We start from the raw sequence: 7,045 nt of genomic DNA, 5'->3' as shown, positions 1-7,045 counted from the left end.
GTATCCCGGACAGCTATTAATACACCACTGCCTGGACGGCCAGTACGGTCAGAGCGATAAAATTTGTACTATGATTCGCAATGCAGTATTTCATGGTCGATGATTGCCGAGGTAAGCGGCACGTTTCAGTTAATAGTACAACATTCGCGGAACATGTGTCAATAATAGATGATAAACCGATCGCGTTTGTTACACAGACTACGTACATTAGGGACATCTGACTGGGTGGTTGCGTTCGTGCTAGCTACCCTGATACCTACACGTGAACTGCCTGGCATTGGAAGCAAGGACGCAGAAAGCATGGTCAATGCGCACTTCGCGAGTGTCAAGTTCGCACACACGGTCAGTAACATGGCAGTACACATAATACGTCTGTGCTACAAGCTATTACCAAGTACGGAAGATCCACGTTCCAAGCCTTGTGCGCGGCAAGAACAAATCTACCGCAACTGAATACAACCGCGAGCGATTAGGCAGAAAATAGACAATAATCGAACGCACTGAGAAACATTACTGAGTAACCTGACAAGCTGCTGCTTCAAAGTGAGTTGTAAATAAAGAACGTACAGCAATAAACACTGATGCTGATTTAATTCAGAAGCGGAAAGTTTGGACAGCTCGAAATACATTTCTAGCCCCACTTCCTTTTGGACAAGGCGTATAATGAGCTCCGAACGCGCTTACGTGCCCTCTGAAGCTCTGGCCTATAAAGCTTCGTGTCGTCCACCCAGTCAACGCCTACGATATCCGCCGAAACAGATAATTGTCACACCGGCGTCATGCATCGTAAGCAAGCAGGTAGCTGAGGCAAGCAACGGACGCCTCACCGCGTGATCAAACATGGCGCCACCCACGATAGCACTTCGATCTACGATCGAAGAATGCATGCATCACCAGCGATCACCAGCTAGCCCGCTAGCAAACAAGTACGGAGAAACGTTGCATCGAGGCACCCTAAACCACCGCTACTAGGTAATCTAGTAACGTTGCCGTAAACTATATGTTATACTCGTGCCATCTCTACTTGTACTGTATAACTACAATACTGGCTCCCTTCGCCGCGTGTGTTATGCGGGGAAGCCGGATGCCGGGAGACGCGAGAGCGTCCCAAGGACTCTCATAGACGGTGGCGCCTGATTTCCCTCTAGAAACTCTATGGTGCACTCGGCTCTGTGTCATCATCCATGCCACGGAGCACTGTGCAAGTCAGACTACAAAGACACCTCAAGGTCGCTGGAATATGCAAATAATGCTTGAAATTTAAACAGCGTACGTGCTCTTCTAAAACGAGATTATACCATTAATTAATTTGTGACAGCGCAATGTTGATCACCAGGCGAGTCACAACGGTGTCTATCCTAGCTGGCTCTCCAAGAAAAATGCAGATCCTAATAAGATCCTACTTTCCAGTATGTTCTCGTGCATACAAGCTACGCAGCGGCGTTTATACAGAATTTTAAATAAAGAGACACGGCCTCACCAGATCATAGAGGCCACGGGGACACTAAAGTGAAGCACTGAATCAGTCTAGATTGATAAAGTATTGTTTAAAAACATTAAGATGTCACAGTTCCATTACTTGAATTTCCCGCTAAACCTGCAGGTACGTGTTTGTGTGTGTGTGTGCGTGCGTGCATGTGTTCATGACCATATAAATCCAACAGGCAAATGAAGCCAAGAGAAAATACTGCTGAAAACGGAAATGAAAGTGGACCAAAAAATAAGGCGCACAAAAAAGGTCACAGTTTCGCCCTAAGGGCGAAGCAATGAATGCGATAGCAACACAGCAATGTCATACGATGTAAGGTGAGCGGCTTTGGTAGCAATATAAATTGTAGTAAACATGAGCTGATTATTAAGTAAGCAGGTGTGCTGCGGCGTAAGTAGACCGACATGAAGAGAGACTCGATGACCACGAGAAGGCGCGTGTGAAACGGTGGTGTTGATGAGAAGCGCTTCCCGTGGGCAGCGCGTGCGAAGGGACACACCTGTAGCGCTGCACTGCCGATCCGGGCAGCATTACATGTGTAGCGTGCGTTGGAAAATGTGGCCCGACTATTACTAACTGAATGAACAAGCGTGGTGTGAGCGCGCACAAACAAACATGAATAGATCACACTGAATGACTGCAGACAACGACTGTCAGAACGCTGGCAGCAAGCCCATACGCTGCAGCGGGCGAAGGTACGTGCGGTCTATCGCTGCAACAGAAACTGAGCGGCGAATGCACAGTGCATAAAGGTCAGAGCCGTGTGGAGATAAGAGACGGTGCGGTCGAGCGACGAGCGCGGTTGTTGGCAGAGTAGAAGTGCCCCCCCCCCCCCCCCCGCTCCCTCCGGCGCTGGCTTCCCGCTTCCTTGCTTGCGCGTGGGAGAGATAAGAGACTGTGCGGACAAGCGACGAGCGCGGTTGTTGGCAGAGAAGTGCCCCCCCCCCCCCCCCTGCTCCTTCCGGCGCTGGCTTTCCGCTTCCTTGCTTGCGCGTGGGAGATTCAGTGCGTTCGCTCTCCGTGATAGCGCGCGTCCCCGCACGCTTCCGCTGGGGCATACGGCGCGCGGCGAAGATTTTATCTATACGGAACCTCACGGCGACGGCGACGACGACGGCAGAAATCCGGTTGAAGTGTCCATATAATTGCTATCGCAATAAAATAACGTGCACAACCGCGTGCGTTGCATTATCAATTGTGCTACAGCAACAGCCATCAATCTTACCACTATCCTGGATACTAGATCTAGATCCAGCGTACGAGATCTAGCCCTGCGAGTGTTAGCCAGCACTGCAGTCAGGGTCATGGCCCCGGGCTACTGTACCCGGGCGGCGTATTTCTATTTGCGCCCACGTACAGCGCTCGACCGCTGGCGCCACGCTGCGCCGCTCGCGCGTACCGCGTTTCTAGGTGGCTGCTTTCGCCGAGGGCGCTCGAACGCAATCATATGGTTCGCATGAATGCAGGCCGTGAAAGCGTGTCTGTATGGCTTAGGCGTGACAATATTTTCAGAGCGGTTAGTGCAGGCGGTCTTGGCCTGGTTCACCTTTATGTTAGACAATTAGTGTCTCGTTTCATCTTTTTTCGGGACTGTTCTCACCCATTACTTCGGGAATTCTTGCAAGTTAATCTCGTCAACGTTTTACCCAATTTAGTAATTTAGGACAAATTTTGCTTCACATCCATATTTTCACGGATTCATGCGTGAAGTGTGCCTCTCAGTGCGTCTTCTTGCAGTGAGGTTCTCAAATGAGTACTTATTCTCTATCTCAAGGGAAAATCTGTATAAAGATCTAATTGATATACTTTTTAAACCTCCATTATACCGATCGCTGTACATCGGCTTACCTGGAGATGACGTCCATACACGGGTCTGTAAAATGCCTATTCCTCCTCACACTAAAACATTCTTCTTCAAAGTGCACACTGAAACGTTACCTGTTAAAACCTGGTTAAATAGTAAAGGAATCTTTGTATCTTCGATAAACTGTCGTCTCTGTAATGTACCGGAAACCATAGAACACTGTTTTATTGATTGCAAGGATGCCATATTGTTTTGGGACGTTCTCCAAAGGACTTTAAAAAAGGATCTTGATATAAATGCTTATACAATACGATATCTGATACCACCTCAATGTGACGATGTGCCTTTTGATATGCTCCTGCTTATGGCGTTGCACAGTTTATGGAAAACTCGCATGCTAGGCCGGAATGCAGAAGTCACATTTCATTCGGGTGATTTCACAGCTGAAAGACTTTTATGATCAGAGAGACTCCCAACCAGACTGGTATCCGTTGTTGATCAAGTGTATCCTTTTGTCTCCCTTTTACAGAACTCTTACTGTAATAATTGTACGATGAAGTGTTTCTTTTGTGCTTGTAGACGCGGCTAAGACTGTTTTGGCCGCTATGGAAATATCTTACGTATTCGTAATAAATACCATGAAAGGACAAAAAAAAAGTGCCTGTATGGCTGAGTGGTTACGGCGCTCGCTCCACGATTATTTATGCGTACGCGGGTTCGATTCCCGCTTTGGCTAATTTTTTTTAATATTACGCTTTTTCTTTTTTTCCCCTCTCTGTTTGCCAGCGCGGTCAGTTGAACCCCGGTGCCACGGCGGAAGCCGTGGTGCCGGGCGCCGACGCGAAGCGGCGGTCGTTGGGGTGTTGCGGAGCGCAGCGTAGCAACACCCCAAATAAAAAAATACTGCTCCAGTCAGGTAGACTGCTCCCTCCCTGATAGTGAGATATTTGGATCATCAAAACAGTGATGCGTTTATTTAGGAATACCACCGATCCCCTAACAGCAGGCTAGTCACCACCAGCCCAGCCACGGCCACTCGATGAAACGCACGAGGTGCGGCCTGCCACGTCACGCGGCGAAGTATGGGCGGAGCTGTGAAGCGAAAGTTGACATTTGCCGCCGCTTTTTTAGGGGTGGCGCTACTGCTGCGGGACTGCTCTCCCTCCGGGAAGGCGCCGCGGAAGAGATTTCGCGTCTTGCTTGCACGCCTTTAGTCCGCACACGTGGTAGTATATAAACGTGTCGAGGTCCTTGTGTTGCATGTGGCACTATACCGCGCAACTGTTGTGTGCCGCTGTGTGTTACTAACGCAAAAAAAGAACCATTAATCCGGTACCCTGAGTTTCCGAGTGACGTAGAACGCCGTAAAGCATGGCTGAAAAAACATTTCACGACAGGGACAAGGGGCAAAGGAAGCATGTTGGAGCCGAGGGACACGTTTTTAATTGGCGTGTCCGCTTCCCTTCACCGACGGCCACACCGAGGAACTGTGTAAGGTGTTTCTAAGCAAATTGCTACAGCCGCTACTGGCGAACTGCCTACAAGCTTCCGTCACGGAAGGTAGTACGATCTTAAAGCTGTTGAACGAGGCGCTTTTCCATGGCTTCACATCGTGTGAATAAAGAAAATACAGCCTCCCTCGATCTTTTTTTCTTTCTTTTCACCATTGCAATTGCTCTATTCACACTGAACAACTTTTCTTTTCACGGCATCGTCTTCACATAAATATGCTACATATCGGCAATGTGGTTAATGTACGATCTGTTATAAACTGCTATCTACCCAATTTTTCTAAAAAGGTGAAACTAACGAAATCTAGCATAAAATAGTTATACAAACCTGTCAATATGCACGCATTTGTAAGAAGTTTCATATTACAGGGTTCTTTTTCCTATTTTTTTTTTCTTAACATAGCAAGTGCTCTATTCACGCTGAACAACTTTTTTTCACTGCATCGTCTTTACATACCCGCCGTGGTTGCTCAGTGGCTATGGTGTTGGGCTGCTGAGCACGAGGTCGCGGGATCAAATCCCGGCCACGGCGGCCGCATTCGATGGGGGCGAAATGCGAAAACACCCGTGTACTTAGATTTAGGTGCACGTTAAAGAACCCCAGGTGGACCAAATTTCCGGAGTACGGCACGCCGTATGATACGGCACGCCGTATCAGGCACTACGGCGTGCCTCATAATCAGAACTGGTTTTGGCACGTAAAACCCCATAATTAAAATTATTATCGTCTTTACATAAATATGCCACACGCCGGTAATGTGGCTGAATGTACGATACGTTGTAAACTGTTACCTATACCCCATTATTTTAGACAGGTGAAACTAAAGAAATCTAGCAGAAAATAGTTATACTACAAAGTTATGTCATTATGCACGCATTTGTAAGAAGTTTCACATAACGTTTTTTTTTTCTTTTTTTTAACCAGCAAACAAGACGTCAAGCGAGGCAAGTAAATAAGCACACTCAACAAAAGCGCCTACTGTATCAGCAGTACTGCCTCACGATAAAGAACTCGCCAGTTCTCTTGAACGATGGTCATAAGGCTCGAAACCAGCGGCAGAAGTGTGCTGTCCTGGCCTATGTGAGCCTATTAGCGGCCCAATACCGACTCCTGGGTATATTGATATCCTTGCAGGCAGCGTTGATATTTTATTTTATATTTTGGAAACAAAAAGCACAACTCTCGCGTCAATAAAATGTAAACGCGAAGCGCGGCCGCTGCACGAAGCATGTGGACGGCGCCTAAAAAACACTCCCACCCGCGCGCCTGATGATGATGATGATGATGATGATGATGATTTATTGGCATCCCCTTTGAAACGGGGTGGCGACAAATAGTCACCTAGCCTGCTTGATTTAATCAGGTATACTACACATGTTCTTTATCTAGCATTTTTGTATACCCCTCTCATTATCTTTCTTTTTCAAAACTTTAGCTTGTACCGCTGCCTATGATTTTAAGAGATCAGGTCGTATCCATCTTTTCCCTGCTTTTTTTCCACCAGTACTCTAATCGTCTCTTGCTGATCTCTACGGCTGATCTGTTTATGTTTCCTTCCACTTTAAACCCAAGCGCTTCTGGGAGTTGCACGTTACCTACGGTTCTCGCTGGGTGGATCCCGTCGCATTCCATTAGGATGTGCTGAGTGGTCTCTGGATCTTTACTGCAGCATACACATGTCTCATCTAGTTCCGAATATTTGTTCCGATATGTTTTCGTCCTTAGGCAACCAGCTCGAGCCTCAAATAGCAAGGCACTGCCCTTTGTGGTATCGTACAGATTTTCCCTTCTAATTTCTTTCTTCTCATTCTTGTAAATCTCCATTGTCCTTTTGTTTCCATTCTTTGCATCCAATTCACGGTCTCTATTTCTCTCACTTTCTTTCTGATGACCCCTGGTTGTCTATTTACAGTTTCGATTATCCTGTACTTGGTTGCCAACTTCCTTGACCTCTTCCTCCATTCTGTGTCCACGCTTTTCATGTAGAGATACTTGTGCACTTTAGCCGCCCATTTATTTTCATCCATGTTCCTGAGCCTTTCTTCAAAACTAATTTTGCTTTGTGCTTCTCTGACTTCAATAGAGGCCCAACCCATGTCTCCATGCACTGCCTCATTTGTCGTATTACCGTGTGCTCCCAAAGCCAACCGGCCTACTGATCTTTGGTTAACTTCCAAACCCGCCAATATATCCGATGTTAGCGCTGGCACCATTACTCCTTTCCAGATTCCACGCACCAC

This window comes from Dermacentor silvarum, chromosome 11 (genome assembly GCF_013339745.2).
Source record: "Dermacentor silvarum isolate Dsil-2018 chromosome 11, BIME_Dsil_1.4, whole genome shotgun sequence".
Classification (NCBI taxonomy): domain Eukaryota; kingdom Metazoa; phylum Arthropoda; class Arachnida; order Ixodida; family Ixodidae; genus Dermacentor; species Dermacentor silvarum.
The sequence above is the reverse complement of the archived record's forward strand: the minus strand, read 5'-3'. Positions refer to the sequence as shown.